Below are 24,015 nucleotides of genomic sequence, written 5' to 3'. Positions count from 1 at the left end.
TGTGTGTTCTCAAGCTCCTCCCTGATGGTAGTAATTAGAAGAGAGCACATCCTGGTTTATGGGGGTCCTTAACAAGGTCCCTTTCCACTCCCTATCCTTCCCCTTCCTCTCTCCCCCCAATTCTAGCCACCCCGTCGCCCCACTTCTCCAGATCAAGCTGTCTCTTTGTAAATTTACAAGGTGCACTTCACAGCGTAGCGGGCACATCAAATGTACACCAGGTATAGGGTTTTTAATATGCCTATTTGTCTATTGAAGTGTTTTCTATTAGCCGGTTGGCCTGGGTTGTGGAAGAAGAGAGGCATTGTTTGAAAGGGCCCCTTGTTTAATGTGCGTGCGAAGCTGGCTGCTCCCTGCGTCTCCCCCCGCCCACTTGCTAAAACCGCAGGCCACTCTGCTGCACCTTTCCCTGGGGTAGTAAACAAGCGCTCTCAGCACGCAATCTCACCTCATGCATTCCCAGCCTGTGACTCAGTCCGACCTGGAACACCAGCAACACGCAACGCAAGTCACCTTTCCCGCCCGACTTCCACCCACTCCACCTCTCCGCCTTCCTTTGTAATCACTCGCTGTTATTTTTTTCTTTGATCTCCCTCTAACAAACCCATTGCAGTCACACAACCTCCTCAGTGCCGGCTGACCAACACTGTAGTGGGTATTCTGTCTCCGGCTCTTCCGGACGAGTTGTGTCACAGCCCAACCGCTCCTCAACCTTCGAATCGTAATTACAAGAAAAGTCTCACCGAACATCGAGACTGATGTGCTTATAATGGCCAGAGGAAGGAAAAAGAAAAATTTTGGCAGCCAATTTTTCTGGCACAACAAGGCCGAGTTTCAAAAGGTAAACTGGGACTGCCACCGCGCTTTCTAAATTGCTTTTGTCAGTGCAACGCATCACTTACAGTGAAAACACTATACGAATGCGAAGTTAGAGAGAATTTACATCACATGCCAGCCTGGTATGAAAACAGAAACATTCTTGAATGGAAAATACTACAAAAAGAGTGGATACGGCTCAGTACATTACGGGAAAGCCCTCCCCGCCATTGGGCACATCTACACGGAGCCCTGTCTCTGTCGCAGAAAACTAGCAATCATCATCAGGGACTCCCGCCATCATGCTCTCTTCTCGCTGCTGCCATCAGGGAGAAGGTACAGGAGCCTCAGGACCCGCAGCACCAGGTTCAGGAACAGTTACTACCCCTCAACCATCAGGTTCTTCAACCAGAGGGGATGTCAGTCAACTTCACTTACGGCACACCCTGTCCTGTGGACTCACTTTTAAGAGATTTTCATCTCATGTTCTCAATAGTTATTGCTTATTATTATTATTTCATTTCTTTCTCCTGTATTTGCTTAGTTTGTTGTATTTTGCACCCTGGTTGTATGCTCTGTTGGGAGGAGTCTTTCATGGATTTACTGAGTATGCCCATGAGAAAATAAATCTTAGAGTTATATATGATGACATTTATGTACTTTGGTAATACATATACTTTGGACTTTGAAATACATATGGGGCTGCTGGATGAATTCCTCCAATATATGATACAAAATTATACAAAAGAATAAACATAGTACAAATCGTTCTTACTGTCATCTTCAAAACATATATATGGTGTTTAACTTTAACATCATGAGCACCCTGGGTGCTAGACCATTTCACTACTTGAGGTACTTCCTGACTGATTCAGCCATTAAAATGGAATCAGTGCAGGATTAGTACAAATGGATTCCTGATCGTTGCCCCAGACTCAATAGACTGAAGCTGCTTCAGTGCTGCACAAGTCCGTGATTCTATGAAATGCCCTCTTCTGAATGCATCTCCCTCCACCTGACACAGGCTCGGCCTCCGCTCATTATTTTTAATTCTTTGTAGGGGCAAGGACAGTGCTGCCAGGTTTAGCATTCACTGCTCATCAGTGTGTGCTTGTACCTGCTGGTATCTGTGCTGAATGCACTTCAGCATCACTGTTAGAAAGAGAACTGCAGGAGTGTGGCCCTATGATGATGAAGGTCAGAATCAGGTTTAAGATCTTTGGCATATCTCGTGAAATTTGTTGACTTTGCGGTAGCAGTACAGTGAAATATATGATAATAGAGAATAAAAACTGAATTACAGTATGGATATATATTAAATAGTTAAATAAGTAGTGCAAAAATTAAGAACTCAAGAAGTAGTGAGATAGTGTTCTTGGGTTCAATGTTCATTCAGAAATTGAATGGGAGAGGGGTAGAAGCTGTACCTGAATTGTTGATTGTATGCCTTAAAGCTTCTGCACGTCCTTTCTGATGGTAGCAATCAGAAGAGGGTGGGTCCTGGGTGGTGGGGATCCTTAATGATGGACGCTACCTTTCTGAGGCACCCACCATTCCTTGAAGATGTCCTGGATACTCCAGAGGCTAGTGCCCATGAGGGAGTTGACTGATCTTCAGCAATATCTTCCTTGGTAGCTAGTCAAAGTAAAATTTATTATCGTAGTTACATTTTCCCACTAACATTTGCAAGAAAATGAAGATATACAGTAGGATTTATGAAAAACTATGCATAAACGGAGAAAGAATGACAAGCAACCAACATACAAAAGAAGACAAATTGTGCAAATATAAAAATACTGAGAACATGAGTTGTAAAGGGTGCTTGAAAGTGAGTCCGTTGGTTGGGGAATCAGTTCAAAGTTGTGGTGGGTGAAGTTGTCCACTCTTGTTCAGAAGGCGGATGGTTGTAGGGTAGTAGCTGTTTCTGAGCCTGGTGGTGTGGGATCTTAGGCTTATGTACCTCCTGCCTGATGGTGGTAGTGAGAAGAGGGCATGGGCTGGATGGTGGGGGTTCTTGATGATGGCTGCTGCCTTCTTGCGGCATCGCTCCATGGAAATGTGTTCAATGGCAGGGAGGGCTTTCCTATAATGGACTGGCTGGTGACTTAGGGGGGAACATACATGTGTTCCCATGTACCTGTTACCCTTGTACTTCTCAGTTGTTGAGATTATGAGACTTGGAATCAGTATAGTGGGGAATGCTGACTGCCTCATGCATGTCTGTTTCTCAGATACATGGCTTTTCCAATATTCTTCTAATCCGCCTCCCTCACTCTTCTCTACATAAATGTGAGGTTATCAAAAACTTGTGTTGTTTGCCCTCTCTTGCACTGACTCCTTCATTCACCTGTTCAGCAACACCATGATTCAAACATGCTCATAACTGTGTTCAAGGCCCCCTGTGACTTTATATCTCCTTATTTCTGGTACCTCCTCCATCTTCCATAATTCCAAGATCCCCACACTTCTCAAGTTCTAGTTCCTTGATCGTCCCTTGGTTTAAATTTGCTACCCTTGAGGGGAAAACCTCCAGGTTTCTTTTATCAGTCATCTCTAGCATTCATTGGATGACAATTGGTTCCTCACACACTGAGTCCAAGCCAACCAATAAATGCCCAACTGAATGAATCCTACCCTGATTTTCCTTCATTTCCGTTCACTCACCTACACACACTACTGTTAATTTACAGTGGCCAATTAATCTACCATCCAGCGCATCATTGAAGGAAACTGGAGCACCTATAGGAAACCCACACAGAAAAAGGGAAAATATTCATCCTCCGCACAGGCAAAACCAAAGGTCAGCATTGAATTGTGTTGTTGGAGCACAGAGGCAGTAGCTGCAGGAGCTGCACTACTGTTACTGCCTGTAGTTTAAGAAAATCTTGAAAGCTTCATCATTTGACCAAGCTTTTGTTATGAGCCTTAATATTAATTTCTGTGGTCCATGCAAAATTTGGCCTAAAAACAGCCTCGTGAATTGCAGCGATGCTGTATTTACGTTAAAGATTTAAGATAAAGATTTTAAAGATTAGCTTTATTTGTCACGTGTACTTTGAAACACACAGTGAAATGCAGCATTTTGTGTCAAATCAAATCAGCAATGCTTCCGGTACCAACATAGCATGCCCACAACTTACTAACCCTGACCCTAACTGTACGTCTCTGGAATGTGGGAGGAAACCGCATGAGGAAATAAAAGAAGTCAAAGAGAGAACATACGATCTCCTTAAAGACAGCGGCAGGAATCGAAAGTTGGTGATCGTGGAGCTGTAAAGTGATTATGCTCGCTGCTTGCAATGCTACCATGCCAACCCCGGTATGAAATGCATTTTATACATAGTTTTTGGGTTACACTATGAAATGGGAGTTATTAAATATCCTTTCCCCCCAATGAGGCGAATTTTATAATGGATAGCTGATACAATTGTATGCAAAGTTATTCTATTGTATGAATGTCCCACAATTTGACCTTCTGGTGAGGTATAAAGGGAGTTAGAGATTCTATATTTGAATACCAAACCTGGTTTCACTTGAAACCTCGGTCATAGTTTGCCCTGAAATAGCTCATTTCTGTCTTAACCTCTTCAGGGAAACATATCCTTCCTGTTTAGTTACCTAGGCCTTTCATATTTTTATAAACCTCAATTAAATCTCCCTTCAGACTTTCCTATTCAAAGAAACATAACAAAAAGGAGCAAGAATAGGCCAATCAGCCTCTCAAGCTTGCTCTGTTATTCAACATAATCATTGCTGTTCATTTACCCCAATACCATATTTCTGTTCTTCCCCCCCCAAGCATTCCGTCTTGAGAAATTTTTCTGTCTCCTTCTCAAGTAATGAATTCCACATGTTCACCATTTTCTGAGTGCAGAAATGTCTCTTCATCTCTTGCCCTGTAACCTGATACGGTGGCCCTCGTTCTAGATGGCTCAGACATAGGAAACATCTTCCCCACATCCAGTCTGCCTGGTCTGGTCAGACATTAGTAAGTTTCAGTTAGATTCCCTCCAAATCTTCTGAACTCAAGTGAATACAAAGCTAGTTGGGCTAATCTCTCTCAAAAGACAGCCCTGCTATCCAAAGAAAACAATCGCAGCCTTCTAGGAAGACCACAGAAAAACTTCTCTTCTGGCTAAAATTTTCCAATCCTGGCAACACCCTCGTAAATTTCCTTTGCATCTTCCTGCACCTTTCTTGTAATGTGGCAGCTAGAACTACACACAATACTCATATTGAAGTGTGAGTTCCAGTATAACCCTCCTGCTCTAATGTCTTTTGCCTTGGCTAAAAACAAATGTTTCCCACATGTCTTTTTAATCAGCTTATGAATCTATCCCTGAAGGATCTGTGGACATCTTCCATCAATCTCAGCAACCTTCTATTTATTCTATTTTTTTCTTGCCCAGTTACACCTCTTCTAATGCTTGCATCACACTAGTAAGGATTCCATTTTGTCATTAAATGGTAGTCCTGATTTTTTAGATTCCTGGAAATCCACCCCCCTCCCCAACAGGTAAACGGAGAGAAATAGATAAATGCTTATCCCAGCAGTGTTGTGAACCAGGACCCAAGCTTAAGAATCTTTCCCTATAACCCTCTCTCTCCCTGCCAATCATCCCCTTCCCCACAACAATATGTCCAGACAGTGAGTGCCTTGCTTCACAGTGCCAGAAATCTCTGTTCGGGATTCAATTCCAGTCGCTTTCCGTAAGGTGTTTGTATGTTTTCCCTGTAACTGCACGGGTGCTGCAGTTTCCTCCCACATTCCAAAGATATATGGTTAGGGTTAGTGAGTTGTGGGCATGCCACATTGGCATCGGAAGTATGGCAATGCTTGCTGGCTGTCCAACACAAACCTCGGTGATTTGATTTGATGCAGACAACACATTTTGTTGGATGTTTCCATGTACATTAGACATATAAAGCTAATCTTCTCTTTTAGCCACTAGTCTCAGGCAAATTTGAATTTTTACACTCGTGCAAAATGCATGTCAACCTTTAACGTCCTTGATAGGTTTCACACCCAGCTGTTATGGAGGAGAAGAATTCCTATTAAGTTCGGCAGGAACTCTTCTTCTTCATCTTAAGCCCATTACCTCTACTGGGATATAGGCCGCCACCAGAGTTTTCAGTCCTGGGCTGGAGGTTGATCAGCCCTGTGGATTTTACTTTCACCTCATGACTTCATACATCTTCTAGTGAAGATCCCTCCTGCCCCAGGGATGAGGTCTCTGGAGCACTGTAGCTCTGTTTTTTTTATATATAGGATGGCCTCCCCATTTTGCAGCCAGCTTTGGGACCATCATGGCAGAGTTCAGCAGGATCTTGACCTGTCCTTATTTCCAGGTTTCCTCTCACATTGCACCCTACTCCTTAACGTCTCGAACTATAAATAATGGAGCCTATATATTATAAGATCATAAGACATAGGAGCAGAATTAGGCCATTTGGTCAATCGAGTCTGCTCCACCATTTCATCATGGCTGATCCATTTTCCCTCTCAGTCCCAATCTCCTGCGTTCTTCCCGTATTCCACCATATTAAGAGCTTAAAGCTCCCCTACAATATCTAGAATTTTCATCCTTATTTAGTAGTTCTTTATGGTAGCAAATTTATTGTACTTTATTTTAATGATTTTAGTTCTGAACATAAATGTGAAGCAGCAATTGTAGAGGCCACTTTATGCTGCTGACCAATGATGAATTTTTAAACACTCGCACCTTTTCCAACATTGTTCCTTTCACTGTCAGAATTAACAAATGATGTACCTGAATAGGCTAGCATAGGCACTAGGGTTTTGTTGCCTTCTTCTGAGATACAGGATCCTACTCATCTAAACAGTTGGTTTTGTTTAGATCTTAGATAGTAAAAAAAAACATTCTTGAAAGATTTGCACCATACTCATATATGATATATAAAAATCCTTCATCACCACCTTCCCAAATTATATTGTAAAATCTTGTAATTTTGACTTGAAAGCTGGACTTGACTATTTCCATAAATATCGTTACTTTAGCTGGGAACATGGTAGACTATTTTAGTGTGATATTTCATAACTATTTATAAATTAAGATGATCTTTATACTTTCAAAATACTTCCATCCCTATGATCTGTGGTTTAATATTCTGCCAGTTTTCCAGAACAGCAAAAATAAATGGTTCTTCAATAGAAAAGTGACTGATTTGTTGTTCCCTTATTAGTTGGCTCTGAATTTCCTGCTCATTTTGAGTTTTACCACATTTACAAATGAGCTGAACAAGTTGCTAAAGAAAAAGCCAAGACTTGTTTTTAATTTGAAGTAATCTTTGACTAAGTTTAGGTTTAAATGTGACTAAGATCTCAAAGGGTTACTTTGTCCAATATCGTCTGCTTTCAATTATCTTCAAAAAGATTATTTCATCCTGCAAATCATTTTTATGGATGCCCCAAGGTATAGCACTGTCAATATGGTTTAATTCATGATAAGATTATTTTCCTTTTGAAAGCTGCTAGAGTGGGCTAAGGACAGACATCTCTCTGTAGAAAATTGAAAGGAAAAGCCTCCTGTCCCATTATGCAACCAAAATGGCATTTATAGTGTGTCCTACTGTCAAAATGTTATTTACAGTTATTGTAAAAACATCATGCTAAATTTTTAAAAAATGCAAAGTTTTCTGCATATTCCCTCAAGAAGTGTGATTTGCTAAATATATTAACAAATTAATATTAATTTATATTATTTATTTGTTAAGACATTATGAAGCTGTATTTCAGCCTCATATAAATTTCACAAAATTTAACAAATTTCATGACACATGCTGGTGACATTAAACCTGTATCTGATTCTGATTCTGAAATATTAAAGTCTTATCAGTCATATATTCAAAACTATAATAATAATATTTTCAAAATTATTATGTCTTTATTCATTTTTGGAGCATTGTATCAAATCACATTAGAGTATTATGTTCAGTTTGGTCAACCTGATATTAGGAAAGATGCCATTGAGCTGCAATGAGTCCGGAAGAGATCTGCAATGATGTTACTAGGACTTCAGGGACTGGGTTATAGGGAAAGGTTAGGAGTGCTAGGACTTCATTCCTTGGACAAAAGAGACCTGATCTTACAGAGGTTTATAAAATCATGAGGGGCATCGATAGGGTGGATGCTCACAGTCTTTTTTCCAGGATTGGGGAATCAAGAATTAGGCAGCATAGGTTTAAGGTGAAGGTGGAAAGATCTGATAGGAACCCAAGGGGCAGCATTTTCACCCAAGGATGGTGCATATATGAAATGAGCTGCCAGATGATGTGGTTGAGGCAGCTAAAATAGCAATATTTAAAAGATATTTGTACAGGAAAGGATAGAAAAGGTTGGGGGTATATGGATCATACATGGGCAAATGGATCTACCTTTGATGAGCATTTTGGTGTGGACAAGTTGGATCCTGGATTTTCTCACTTGCAGACCCTAATCAGTTCCAATTGGCAACAAAATGTTCTCCACAATCTCCATCAACATAGATGCACCACAAGGCTGTGTGCTTAACCTCCCGCTCTACTCACATTACACTTATGACTGTGTGGCTAAGCACAGCTCCAATGCCATATTGAAGTTTGCTGATGAGACTGTTATAGGCTGAATCAAAGATGGTGATGAAGCAGAGGGAGATTGACACTCTGGCTGAGTGGTATCATAACAATAACCTCTTACTCAATGTCAATAAGACCAAGGAGCTGATTATAGATTTCAGAAAAGGAAACCAGAGGTCTATGAGCCAGACCTCATCAGAGGATCTGAGGCAGAGAGGGTTAGCAATTTTAAATTCCCAGGTGTTGTTATTTTGAAGGAACGGTCCTGGACCCAGCATATAAGTGCAATTACGAAGAAAACACGGCAATGCCTCTACTTCCTTAGGAGTGTGTGAAGATTTGGAATGACATCTAAAACTTTGACAAACTTCTATAGATGTGTAGCGGAGAGTATATGGACTGGCTGCATCACAGCCTTGTATGGAGTTACCAATGCCCTTGCATGGAAAATCCTACAAAATATAGTAGCTATAGCCCAGTCCATCACTGTTAATGCCCTCCCAACCATTGAGCACATCTACATGAAATGCTGTCGCAGGAACTCAACATCCATCATCAGGGATCACCTCCATCCTGGCCATGCTGTCTTCTTGCTGCTGCCATTAGGAAGAATGTACAGGTGGCTCAGGACTCACGTTACCAGGTTCAGGAGTAGTTTCTACCCCTCAACCATCAGGCTCTTGAACCAAAGTGGATAACTTAACTCAACTGCTCTTGCACCATCACTGAAATGTTTGCACAACCAATGGACTCACTTTCAAGGACTCTTGATCTCATGTTCTCGATACTTATTGCTTATTTATTTATTATTATTGTTTCTTTCTTTTTTATTTGCAGTTTGTTGTCTTTTGCACACTGGTTGAACACAATAGTTTGGTGTCTTTCATCGATTCTGTACTGGTTATTATCCTATATATTTATTGAGTATGTTTACAAGAAAATGAATCTCAGGTTGGCATATTGTGACATATATGTATTTTGATAACAAAATTTACTTTGAACTTTGAACATTGAAGTTGGGCGAAGTGCCTATTTTATCCTGTATGACTCAATGACTCTATATTTAAAATTATGCAACCAAATAAACATAGCTAATGGTGTATAATTTAAAAGTGTACACCGTACATCAAGATGGAGGTTTAATCATTAACTCTAATATTTTAGATACTTTGCTGATGTGATTCATGATCCATTACAGAAACAGAAGGTTAGATGTTAACTTTTGCAGTTTTCATTTAAAGTTTCAGAGCATTGTTTAAATTGAGTAAATTACCATGATTTGTAGGAATTCAATTCCAGTAGCTTCACCAGATCTTCTTTTACAGCTCTGGATAGTTTGAGAAACACTTCCTGTTTAAATAGAAGACCTAAGATCTCAGTAACATAGAGTACATTAGTATTGAGTGCCAGTTGAAAAGTTGAACACACTTTGTCAAGATTTTCAAGTCTGCATGCTTCTTTCCACACATTCAGCCACAGTGAGACACCCAGTAGAAGTGTGCCATATGCCATGATTTTCATGTTCCTTGATGCAAGCATGGGCCACTCATGCAGAGGCTGGCTGCCACAAGGTATGTGATGCCTGCTTCAACAGAGCCAAAAGGGAGCAGTATGGGAAACAGTGTTGTGAAATTGTTTCAGTTAAATGCACTTGAAGTAAAAACCAAGATATCAGGCAAATGAAACAATGCTAGAATAATGTTCAGAGTGAATGACGGAATGGCTTTTGAGCGCATTCCTATTACAAGGCAAGTTTATTGTAATCTACATCTTGGGGCTCTGAAGCAATAGGATTTTGCAACACCAGACCCTTGAGAGTAATATTCATTGGCCCATTGTAAATGCAAGTTTAATGAGCCCGTGAAGCCATTGAAGAATTTTTGGGCCAAGTTCCCTTAAAAGGCACAAGGCATTTTCTTTAGTACCCTGTGTCTTCGTAAGTTTATGTATTGAAAACTTGAAGCGATTAAAAATTTGAAGAGCTGAGTGTGACAGAACACATTGTACTCTATCTCTCTGATTTATTTCATTAAAATCAATAAAGTGAATTTGTGAGTCAAGACAAAACAGACTGACAAGTGGATAAACTTGCTCAATGCCATTGACGGAGACGCAAGTTGGTCAGGTCAGGCGGCAGCTGTGGTCAAAGAAATAGTGTTCATATTGCCTCTGGGTTTTTCTCCTCACACACTCTGTTTGACCTGCAGAGTATTTCCAAATTCTTTCAAGATTTCTAATAAATACAGTTTCTTGCTTTTTCGTTTATTCACTTAAGGTTGGCTTACTCAATTAATCATTTCTTCACAAAAGCTCCATTCCTTTCAAATTTCTAATCCAGAGAGATGAAACTGATAATAAAAGGCTACAAATATTGGAAGATGTCTGACAGGCATTCATTAAAACTGAGTTGCTGAAGTGTCAAACACATGATCGCATGAATGACGTGTCTGATTATCAGGAAAATGAAACATCCACATGGAGGAGCATTGATAGTATTTGAGGTAATGATGCAGCACTTGATGAGGATGCTCATTAGTATTTTTCTTCTACTCAACTCTTTACTAAACGCTTTAGTTGTCACCATAAGAGCCAAAGGTAGTCAACATATCAAAGCACATCATCACAGTGTGGTGAATGGATAGGAGCCCACTCCTGGCATCAAGAGCACTTGGGAATAGTGGGGGCAGGAGACACTGGAAGGACAGAGTAATTGATAAAATCGTGCACCAAAGCAAATTCATGCTGTATTCTGAGTAACACACACAAAATGCTGGAGGAACTCAGTAAGTCAGGCAGCATCTATGGAGGGGAATAAACAGTCAACGTTTCAGGCTGAGAACTGTACTTATGACTTCATCAGGGTCTCAGCCTAGAACATCAACTGTTCAATCCCTTCCACAGATATCGCTTCACTTGCCGAGTTCTTCCTAAAATTTGTATACATTGCTCAAGATTTCCAGCATCTGCAGACTCCCTTGTGTTTACATCATGTGATATTTTCCCTTGAACATCTTTGGAGTGGAGTAAAACTTCATGAATAGACGAAAAATATACAGATCATGGTGGAAGGCAAAGCCCCCCCTTATCATCCAAGATACAACTATTTAGAGCTCCCAAAGTCCACTTTTATCCCAGTCTAATCCTACCCCAACCAAACCTATTCTCACCAAGCCTACTGTTGTTCTCAGATTAGGATAAATCCCACACCAGACAACTCTTAGCCTTCCCCGTTCCTGCAGTGTTACTAGTACCTTGTCATGGATCACACAGGGAGGCACCCTCCTTGTGCAATTCTCCCCGAAGGGCAGTGGGTCATTATAGTGGTGCAAGGATTCATGTCGAACTGCTCATTCCCCTCTCCTTCAAATCCGACATTTAACTGTGAGACTATTGCGTCTAGCAGAGACAAGAAGTGCACTCAGCTCATTTGCAGCAGTGTGATTCATTAGCACAAAACACTTCTATCATTTATCAGTGGGTAATGATGTGGCAAGAGCAGAACAGCCTGTCTTTGGCAGACCTCGGCGACTGAAAGACTATAATCATCGTCAGTCAGAATTCAATATGGTTTTAATAAAAGTTAATATTTATTAGTGAGAATGAGCTGTTATAAATATCGCCTTTACTCTTTCACAGTTTTGGCGTGTTAAGTAGGCATTAATAGACTACATGTGAAATTTTGGATTTCCTTCTCCAAATCTCCCTGCCTTTCCTATTTTAAAACCCTCTTTAACTTGTCTCCTTTGCCAATTTTTTGACCTCGCTGCCAATATTTGTCAGTGAAGCTCTGGTGAAGTACCTTGAAATGTTTTACTTTTTATTAGGTCCATACAGTTGGTTTTAGGGACAGCGCTGGGAGTTAGGAGTCAGGTTAGGGTTTAGGGACAGGGATGCATCTGCAGAGTCATTTGTGTTACACTCTGAATGCTGCATAATGGATTGTCAGAAATTCAAGTTTCATCGAAGTCCAATCTAAGCTTGAGCACAGAACATGTAACAGTGTGCTTCTTAACTGGGCAGTACTGTGAAAGCTCAATTTTACTTTTTGCCTGAGTGGCTGGATATTTGCAGCTTTCTCCTTGATCGCAGGTTTCTAACAACTGCAGCATTTTCATCTCACAATTCCAGCATTTTTAACTCTCTGTTTTGCCCATTCATCTTTTTCTGTTTGTCTCTCCATCAGACAGAACAATTGCAAGTAAGAAGCCTTTGACACCATCTCTCTGCTAGCACCATAACCGTTTTGTGTTATTCCTTCTCTCCTGGACTCTATCCTATCACAACCTTTCCTTCTGTTCACTCCACTTCTCTCCCTTTACCTACAATTTAAAATATGTTTTGTTTCCAGCTTTTTCCAGCTCTGGTGAAAAGTTGCCAATGTGAAATGTTCACTATGCTTCTGTCTGGGTCAGTGTATTTGCAACATATTCTGTTTTTATTTCAGATTTTGCTTGTTGGTTTTGATGCTGCAACTCCATCTGTCTGTCCTCTTGCAGTTTCTTTATATCAAACATCTTTAAACTTTGATTTTCTACATTTTCCACCGTTGAGGAGAAGCCCTGAAGGGACAGAAATGAAGCTTTTACAAACTGAATTTATCACAAACATCTTCCTTGATTTATCGACATTCTGTGCCACAGTAAACACCTCACTTTTTATGGGAATGCACTCAAATTTCCCCAAGCATGTTCAAGTTCAGTTTATTGTCATTCAGCTGTACACATGTATACCGCCAAACAAAACAATGTTCCTCCGGACCAAGCTGCACAGCACAGTGCATATAACTCACACATAAAGTAATGCAGATTGCATACCCCTTATCTGAAATGCTTGGGGGCAGAAGTGTTTTCATATTTTGGAATATATAATGAGATACCTTGGGATTGCCATGATTTTACCAGAATATAGCACTAATGGCAAGACTCTTGGTAGTGTGGAGGATCAGAGGGACCTTGGGGTCTGAGTCCATAGGACACTCAAAGCTGCTGCACAGGTTAACTCTGTTAGGAAGGCATACAGTGCATTGGCCTTCATCAATCGTGGGATTGAGATTAAGAGCTGAGAGGTAATGTTGTAGCTATATAGGACCCTAGTCAGACCCCACTTGGAGTACTGTGCTCAATTCTGGTCACCTCACTACAGGAAGGATGTGGAAACCATAGAAATGATGCAGAGGAGATTTACAAGGATGTTGCCTGGATTGGGGGGCATGCCTTATGAGAATAGGTTGAGTGAACTCAGCCTTTTCTCCTTGGAGCGATGGAGGATGAGAGGTGACCTGATAGAGGTGTACAAGACAATGAGGGGCATTGATCATGTGGATAGTCAGAGGCTTTTCCCCAGGGCTGAAGTGGCTAGCACGAGAGGGCATAATTTTAATGTGTTTGGAAACGGTTACAGAGGAGATGTCAGGGGTAAGCTTTTTACGCAGGGGGTAGTGAGTACATGGAATGGGCTGTTGGTGATGGTGGTGGAGGTGGAAATGATAGGGTCTTTTAAGAGACTCCTGGATGGATACAAGATTCTTAGTAAAATAGAGGGCTATGGGTAAGCCTTGGCAGTTCTAAGGTAAGGACATGTTCGGCACAGCTTTGTGGGCCGAAGGGCCTGTATTGTGCTGTGGGTTTTCTATGTTTCTATGATTTCCGACTCTGAATTTATGTGCTAACAGTAAGCCATCCTTTTCTTACACTTGGACATCACACTTATCTATTTAACAGGAAAAACATTACGTAAGATTAATATAATGAAAATATAATGTGTGCAAGGTAACAAAACCAGTACAGCAGCATCAGGAGACTACCTGAATCAGCTGTTGTATAACGACAAACAACGACAAGCTTTCAGTTTCCACTTACGATGCTGTGTTTTGGTTAAAATGTTACAGTACACTATATTTGTACCTTACTTTTTTTAAGGTTTTACATCAGGTATAAAAACAATCAGCTTTGTCGACTTGTTCTGATGTTAGACTTTTATCAACGACAATCTTTGCAAACTCATCAATGAATTTCCCTGCTGTTTCATGATCACCAGACACAGTATTTTTAAAATTTGAAAACTCTTTTTAAAATGTAATACCCTGCCTTTTCTTAAATTTCTGCAAACAATCTGCTGAATATCCACAATTACCTTCAATGTTAGTTTGTTGTGATAGATCTTTGCTTATTTTGTGATCAGCATATCGTGAAGTAGCATATGTTCACTCCAATGTTGACGAATACATTCTTTCAATACACAATCAAGATCTTCATTTTTCATTTTATACAGTGACTTTCTATTTTTCATTAACTTCTGTTCATTACATGTGTGAGATTATTTCTCAGAGCTGTGTCGTTGCACAGAGACCTGCACATCACCCGGGAACCTTTCCGGTGTATTGTGAAATTTTTCTCTTCTGGCACCATATCAGCACACAAAAGATTTCAGATTTCAGAGACTTGGATTTTGGAATTTTGGAGAAGGGGTACTCAGTCTGTTTTAACAAATAATAAAATATTTTCCAGAAGATTGTCATTTATCATAAGGTGCATTTATGACACAGGCTAAGAAGTAAACAGTGTAACACTGCAGGACTTCACATGTGATGAAACCTGGGTGATGGCAGGCAGTCCAGTAGTCTCACAGCCTGGGGGCAGAAGCTGTATCTCATCCTGACAGTCCTTGTCCTAATGCTATGGTACCTCCTGCCTGATAGTAGGAGGTCAAAGAGATTATGGGATGGATGGGCAGGATCTTTGACAATACCAAGGGCCCCATGTATGCAGCACTCCTGATAAACATCTCAGATAGGTGGAAGTCCTATTTATACCTATGCATACCTATTTATACACTGTTATAGTCATAACACCTCATAGTTTAAAGTAAAAATTCATACACTAGGCATTAACTCCAAAGAAGAACCCTCTAAACAGCTGGTGAATCTTGATGCAAATTAAATTATTAATTTCATGGTGTAGAACTTGCAGCCCAAGGGTTACTGTATGCTCAGTTTCTCTCAGTTCAGCAAGCTTTATTGTTAGAAAAAAAGAACGTGCCAAACTGCCTCATTTTAATGGTTATTATTATCTACCTGAACTTCAGATCTAATAATTCCTCTACCCGAAACCTTTTTATTAATAAAAAAACTCAATGTCCACATACTGTTCCTTCTGATATTTTCCTGATTTTCCAGTGTCAGTCTCAGCCCAGTGATCACACTCTATTTTCCAGCAACTCAAACACAAAGCCCAGCCAGTGATCCTCAGAAACCACTTTAAGCAGCAAATCCCATCTGTCAGATTAAGATTGGAAATACTACTGCCAGCAAAAGGTGATAGAAGCTCGCAAATCTTTTTCTCAAATGGAAATCAACCGCAAAGTCATTTTTACATTTTAAATCTTGGCTTAACATAGCATCAAAAATCTAAAGATGTGGCAAAAAGCGAGGAAAATGTAGTTAAGATGCAGATTATCTCACAGAATGATGGAATGGATTATTCGTAATAATAAATTCCAGGATTTGAATGTTTGCCTTTTATTTTCTGAGAATTGAAACAAGCCTTTTGCTTAAACAGAGGACTATTAAATTAACAGGCTCCAACTGTGCATAAAAAACATACTACAGACAGGACAACAACCTCTGGAGACAAGTGTTTAAATATAATTTTTGTATGCTAGTATATATCCCTGACAGCACAATTAGAGAGATTTCTAGGGTGCTATGTCCATATATAAAACACATTTGTGGCTTCAGGCACAAAGATCATACAATTGTGTCACATTTCAAAACAACCATCAACATCTGGACTGAACACTGAGCATTTGAAACCTTATTGCGCAAACCTTTGGCTGTACTTGAATTGGTTGCTGTCTTGATTTTAAAAATAATATAAACCATAGCTTGACTTCTTGTTACAAAAACCTCAAGTGCTCTAATTTTATTTATTGTTTATTTAAAATTATGTCACATTTATGTATTTGTGAGCAGATATCAAAAGCCAGAATTTACCTTTACAATTAAAAAGTGCTGATAAAAGATTTATGTTTATCTTCTGGACCATGGGTTCTTTGCTGGTGGCTCATTGGTTCTACTACTACTACGCCAACTCAGGCCTAGGGGGCCGGCATCAGGCACGATGATGGACTCTCCACTTCTCCCTCTCCCTCATCAGTGTGCTCAGTTCATCTACATTAGCCGTGCCGCTGTCTTCTAGGAGCGTGCTGACCGTAGTCTTGGGAGGGTGCCCAGGGTTCATCCTCCCGTGCTTGGGCTCCCATATGATGACTATGCTGGCAGGTAGCTCGGGGTGGCGTAGACAGTGTCCCACTAGTTGCAGTCTTCTCGCCTCGATTGAACCTCATTGGTTCAATTCATACATATTGTTAATTTATTAAATTTATCTTGGTCTGTCATTTCAAAATTATGTTCATCTAAATATTTTAATTCATCTAGGCTGAAAAGGGCTGCAAAGGAAAGAGTTTGTCAAATATGTTTGAGAAAGTTTCCTCCATCAGTACATTGAAATCCCCAACTGGATCTCCTATTAGGGAATGAGACAAGGAAGGTGACAGAAGTTGTGTAGGGGTACACTTTGAATCTAGTGATCATAATGTCATTATTTTCAAGGTAATTATGGAAAATGATTGGTCTGTTCCTTGGGATGAGATTCTAAATTGGAGAAAGGCCAATTTTAATGGAATCGGAAAGGATCTGGCAAGTGTGGGTTAGGACAGGTTGTTTTCTGGAAAAGGTGTACTTGTTGAGTGGGAGGACTACAAAAGTGAAATTTTGAAAGTACATATTTAGTATGTTCCTGTCAGAATAAAAGGCAAGAATAACAGGTTTATGGAATCTTAGTCTTTGAGGAATATTGAAGCCCTGGTTAAGAAAAAGGAGGAGTTGCATAGCAGGTATAGGCAGGCAGGAACAAATGATTTCCTTGAAGAGTATAAAAAATGCAAGAGACCATTTAAGAAGGAAGTCAGGGCATGGGAGGGGCTAAAAGAAAGAATGAGCTTGCTCGAGCAGACAGGGTGAAGCAGAACCCTAAGGGCTTCTTCAGATATATTAAGAGGAAAATCATAGCAAGGGACAAAATTGGTCCTCTGGAAGATCGAAGTGGTAATCGGTGCATGGAGCAAAAAGAGATGGGGAAGATCAAGCAACATCTGTAGATGGGAATAAACAGTCGGCGTTTCAGGCTGAGATCCTTCATCAGGGCTAGGTCGTACCACATTTAAACTACACTGGATATAAGGATTATATATTGAATATTTTAAGATCATGGCAATGGAAAATGCAATGACAAGAAAAAATACAGCAGGATATTTGAGTCTTAAATTGTGAGCTTTGGTTTTCATCAAATGGGTCAGAGACACAGGATGTAAACCATGATCCAGGTGGTAATTAAACAGAAACAAATGCATTCCTCCCAAGATCAGGAAACTGTAACCTGTTCCAGTGCAATTTCTCCATTTTCTTTAAATGACAGCAGCGATATTCAAAATTCTATACTTGCAAGAGCCATTTTTCTAAATCTCTGTTTTTTTACCAAGTTTACATTTTAACTTGGACATTTAGGAAAGTGCTTCTAGAGACTTTGCAAACACAATTATGAAGTGAATATACCCTGCAATAGACCATTGTCATCTTGATTCATACTTCTCTTTATTTGTTTCTTTAAATGACTAAAACAAAATATTAATATGTAGTCCTGATTAAGAGTCTTGGCCTGAAATGTTAACTATTTGTTCCCCTCCACAGATGCTGCCTGACTTGCTGAGTTCCTCCATTATTTTGTGTGTGTTGCTCAAGACTTCCAGCAGGATCTATCAACAGTGGCCACATTATTAGGTACCTCCTGTATTCAAATGACTTTACTACTTACATCCTTCATATACATGAGGAGTAAAAATCTTTACATTACGTCTCCATCTAAATGCGCAATGTGCAATTTATAGTAATTTGTAATAAATCAAATGTACAACAGGACAGTTGATATAACATAGAAATACTATTGTATCAGTGTGAATTAATCAGTCTGATGGCCTGGTAAAAGAAGCTGTCCCAGAGCCTGTTGGTCCTGGTTTTTAAGCTGCGGTGCTCTTTCCCAGATGGTAACAGTTGGAACAGTTTGTGGCTGGGGTGACTTGGGTCCCCAAGGATCCTTCGGGCCTTTTTTTACACACCTGTCTTTGTAAATGTCCTGAATAGTGGGAAGTTCACATCTATAGATGTGCTGGGCTGTCCGCACCATTCTCTACAGAGTCCTGCGATTGAGGGAAGTACTGTTCCCATACCAGACAGTGATGCAGTTGGTCAATGATGTACCTAATAAAGTGGCCACTGAATGTATGTTTGTGGCCTTCCGCTGCTGTAGCCCATCCATTTCAAGGCTCAACGTGCTGTGCATTCAGAGATGCTCTTCTGCACACCATTGTTGTACTGCATGATTATTTGAGTTACTGTCACCTTCCTGTCAGCTTGAACCAGTCTGGTTATTCTCCTTTGACCTCTCTCATTAACAAGGCATTTTGCCCTCAGAACCGCCGCAAATACCTTGTTAATGAGAGAGCTCAGAGGAGAACGACCGGACTGCTCAAGCTGACAGGAAAGCAAGTTTTGTATTGTACTTCGCACCATTCGCTGTAAACCCTAGAGACTGTTGTGTGTGTGAAAATCCCAGGGGATCAGCAGTTTCTGAGAAACTCAAACCACCTCATCTGGCACCAACCATCATTCTATGGTCAAAGTCACTTAGGCTTGATCTGAACAACCACCGAACCTCTTGACCATGTCAATATGATTGGCTGATTAGATATTTACATTATCAATCAGCTGTACAGGTATACCTAATAAAGTAGCCACCGAGTGTATGTTTGCAAATACTTATTGTGGTTCTTAGGATAAACGCCCATCTCTACGATTAGAACTTATTTTGTATTTCATTCCTTGAACTTATCTTGGCCAACACACTATTTGGCAAACTAGTGGTCAAGTTAATAACCATTTTCCAAGTCATTAGCAGTGCTGCTCAGTCCAGGTTAGGATCTGTTTAAAGATATTAAGAACTTTTATTCTTGAAGAACTGTGTCTCATTACATTTTTGGCCTCTTCTGAATTCCTTTCAACGAATTGCTCACTATTCTCCCACTTTTTAGTCCTGCAATGCACTAGAGCAAAGATAGACAACTAAACAGAATTAAATATAGTTTAATTATCTCCTAAGTAATGTACTTTAGAAAGTAAAAGACATTAAAGGTACGTAAATCCTTTTGGAAAGCAGCACAGAAATCATTACGCTATTTAGGCAGTTGGAAAGGTCTTTCACATAGAGTCAAGGTTTGCAGTTGTAATGATTATTATACTGAGTAAGTGGCTGCAATTTTAGAATTTCCACTGTACTCTTAAAACAGAAAAAAAATGCCAGTAATAACACTCTTTGCTTGCTGTCTTCTTGACTATAATTAAGGTATATCTGTGTATTGATGTAAATTTAGCAATTTCTGTACTGTCTTCATTGTAAAATGGTGAAAGCTTTTGGAATGGAAGATTTGGAATAGATTCAGAGAGGCCATCAGGCCCCTTGTGCCTCCTCCCTCTTCAACAAGATTGGCTAATCTTTAACCTCAGCACCATCTTCCTGCACGTTTTGCAGATTCCGGAATTTCATTTATATCTAACAACCTATTGATCCTTGTTTTGAGGATACACAACAACTGAGCCATTATCAGTCTCTTGGATAGAGAACTTCGAAGGTGCACTACCCTCTAGGCAAAGAAGTTTCTCTCCTTCCGGCCCTTTATGCCTGCTCCACATTCATTAAGAAATGTTTAAATTCACCACTTTCCCTGCGGGGAATCAGACTCATAGCTCTGGATGAGCAGTCTCAGAATATTGCTGCTAGTCCAGAAGTGCAACCGTTATTGTACTAAACCTTGTTAAAAGTATTGCGCTCACTTAACCCTAAAAAGCTTTGTACTTAAAAATGCAATGCATTCTAATTTTTCTTAAATAAGCTTCAATCTTCATTACATGCTCAGCAATTCTTTTAAGACATTTGCTAAAGATTGTACCTTTTCATTATTAGCTTCTGAATTTTCAAAACACTGCAACATTCAGATTCAGATTATTTATTGACTTCGTGAACATTGAAACATACAGAATCAGAAACAGGTTTAATATCACCGGCGTATGTCGTGAAATTTGTTAACTTCGTAGCAGTAGTACAATATGATACATGATATAGAAAAAAATAAATAAATGCATAGATTACAGTAAGAATATATATGTATATTAAATAGTTAAATTGAAAATAGTACAAAACAGAAATAATAAAAAAGTGAGGTAGTGCTCATGGGTCCAATGACCATGTAGAAATTAGATGACAGAGAGGAAGAAGCTGTTCCTGCATCGCTGAGTGTGTGCCTTCAGGCTCCCGTACCTCCTTTCTGATGGTAAAAGTGAGGAGAGGGTATGTCCCAGGTGATGGGAGTCCTTAATAATAGACACTGACTTTCTGATGCTCCGCTCTTTGAAGATGTCTTGGATAATACAGAGGCTAGTACCCATGATGGAGCTAACTCAGTTTACAACTTACTGTAGCTTCTTTCGATCCTGTGTAGAAGCCCCCCCCCCCCACTAATCAGACAGTGATGCAGCCAGTCAGAATGCTCTCCACTGTACATCGGTAGAAGTTTCAAGTGTTTTAGGTGACAAACCAAATCCTCTCAAACTCCTGATGAAATATAGCCACTGTCTTGCCTTTTATATAGCTGCATGCACATGTTGGGAGCAGGTTAGATCCTCGGAGATACAGTGAAATGTGTTGTTTGTTTGAAAATATGCAAAAACAGAAATAATAAAAATGTCCCTTTCCTCTCTCCCATGCAGGAGTTCCCAACCTCTATTATGCCATAGACCAATACCATTAAGCAAGGGGCCTGTGGACCCCAGTTTGGGAACCCCTGCACCCAATTCCAGGCTTCTAACGCTGGGCTTTGAACTCCAGACTTCACAGAACAACACCAGCAACAAGAACAGCAACATCAGCAAAAGCAAGCCCCACTCCTTCCTTCCACCCACTCACCCACACATAGGGTCCTCCAACCCCACACAAGCCGTTTCCAGTCTCCAGTGGACTCGTACACCCGAGACTCTGGTCATCGGACAATGAGGAATCTGGATGACATTGATTACTGATGGCCAGGACTGAAAATATCACTGTTGCTGCACCCATTTGAACACCAACCATTGTTGGAGAAGAGGACGTCACACCAGAGAGATTGCTGGATCTTTGACCTCGGCTTTCTTTGAGGTCAGTGGCATGCAGTCATGATTCGCTATAACCAAGGGCGTAGGTCCAAGAAGGATGCAGGCAGCAGCAGTAAAGAAACACCACCACTGGCAGGTTCCTCTTAAAGTCACACACTATATGGGATTGCAATCACCCTTCTTTGTTACAGAGTCTAAATCTCAAAACTCTCGTCAATACCAATGTAAGAGTACCTTCACTGGGAGGACCTCAGCAGTTCAAGAGTGGGGCTCACCAGCGCTTTCTCAAGGATAGCTGGTCATGCCAAAAGAGCTAAACCCCCAAAGAATGAGTGAAAAAATAGCAAATAAAAGAAGAAGAAAATGAAAAAGATGAAAAAAAAAGAGAAGCTCAACTCAGGGTCAACAACAGCACCAATGTTGCAAGCAGTGGGCTTCAAGTCTTAATCAACTGCATAGGGAAGGGTGAAGTTCAAAGTTCAAAGTAAACTTTTATCGAAGTACGTACGTCACCACGAACGACCCTGAAACTCATTTTTAGCTGACATGCAGAATCTTTGCAAACTTCGAAAAAATTAGAGGTGCTCTGTGCCTCTTTTAAAATGACACCTAACTACTGGACCCAGAACAGATCCTCGGAAATGATAATGCTGAGGAAGTTATTCTACAGTTTACATGTTACAGTAAAACCTGAATACTGTAGCCTTTTGAAATAAAATATGCTGCTGAATACTCAATCATGAACTATTCCTACAAGTCTTCCTGAAAAAATAAGAGATTGCTTACTAAAGTCAAGGGCTGATGAAAAAAATTATACCACAACAATCTTTCTTTCCAGCCACTATTTTTCCAGTGCATTTTTTTGTGAGGGTAGCATTTGAAGTGCCTTTGGAAACAGAAATAGAATTTTAAAAATAACATTAAAGACAGTGTGTACAATAGAACAAGACTCAACTAGAAAGCCAATAGTTGAGAAAAAGAGTTTGCAGATTGTCCCCTGTTGATGATATTGGCAAAATAAATATTTTACTAGGAGCCAGTACAGAAATTGATCTATAGGCTGGGCGTTGACAGTGTATTCATAATAAATCGGCATATTTGTAAGAATGTATTCATAACCTCATGGGACATACAGATTGTTGGGAAGGTTCAAGGATAGCACATATTCTCCTGACCATGTAGTTTCTGACACCTCTCTCCCCCTTTTTGATCTCTCTGTCTCCATTTTTGGAGACAAACTGTCTACCAATATCATTTATAAACCTACTAATCCCACAACTAACTTGACTATAGCTCTTCCAACACACTCGCCTGTAAAGATGCTGTTCCCTTTCCTCAGTTCCTTTGCCTTCACAGCATCTGTTTCCAGGATCAGGCTTTCCTTCCCAGGACATCAGAGATCTCTTTCTTCAAAGAACAGGGTTTCTCTTTCTCCACCATTGATGCTGCCTTCACCCGTATCTCCTTCATTTACTGGACATCCACCCTCACCCCATCATCCCGTTGCCTTAACAGGAATAAGAGTTCCTCTTGACGTCACCTACCACCCCATGAGACTCCGCATCCAACTCATCATTCCTTCTGGGGCGCCAATTAAAGTGACTCGAAGTGGCGCAGCTCGATGGAAATGATCAAGTATTCTCGTTTCAGCCTGCTGCAGCTGAGAAACACATTTAAGGTGTGTACAGTCAGTAAAGTTTTTTAAATGCAATTAGACAATCTATTGCTGCCAGAAATCAACGGAAATAGATTGGTCTGTGGCAGGTGGTCTATCCCCTTAAGACAGCAATGGAAATGAGGTCGTTATGGTGGGCTTAATGGTGCGTCACAGACAAGGTTTTCGACTCCCAATACCAACTATCTTACTGGCAAGTCTACAGTCTCTGGTAAATAAAATTGAAAAATCTCAGAGCAACAGTGGGACATTAGGACCGCTTGCACCTTTTGTTTCACAGAATCATGCGTTTCGTTCTGGACGCAGCGGTTCAGATTGACGGGTTCACAACACACTGTGGAGATAGGACTGCTGAGTCTTTCAAAGCTAAAGGCGGTGGGTGTGGGGGGGGTAGTGCATTGCTTCATTACCACTTTCCTCATGGTGTAAAAATCTACCCAGGTGCTGTCCCACTTCTGTTCACCTGAAGTGATCAAGTGTCATGCATTTTACCTGCCGCGTGAGATTTCAGCAGTCATTTTGGTAGCGGTGTACATTCCACCACAAGCCGTTGTTTGTAAGCAGACTCTAGACGAACTGAGTGATGTAATCAACAGGCATGAGAAAGCATATCCTGATGCCTTCCCCATCATTTTGGGGGATTTTAACCAGGCCAGCATGAAAAAGTCACTAAATTAATATTATCAACAAATCT

General features: G+C 40.4%; 1 long non-coding RNA gene across 1 annotated transcript; it reads left to right on the top strand.

The window, feature by feature from the left end:
* Nucleotides 1-482: 482 nt before the first annotated feature.
* On the top strand, nt 483-22,310 carry LOC140187190 (uncharacterized). The gene is made up of 3 exons (XR_011883027.1): nt 483-841; nt 18,137-18,226; nt 21,266-22,310. It is a non-coding gene; the product is annotated as an uncharacterized lncRNA (long non-coding RNA).
* The last annotated feature ends 1,705 nt before the right edge of the window (nt 22,311-24,015 follow it).

This window comes from Mobula birostris, chromosome 24 (genome assembly GCF_030028105.1).
Source record: "Mobula birostris isolate sMobBir1 chromosome 24, sMobBir1.hap1, whole genome shotgun sequence".
NCBI classification, from domain to species: Eukaryota; Metazoa; Chordata; class Chondrichthyes; order Myliobatiformes; family Myliobatidae; genus Mobula; species Mobula birostris.
Note: the sequence above shows the minus strand (reverse complement) of the source record. Positions and strands in the feature narration are given on the sequence as shown.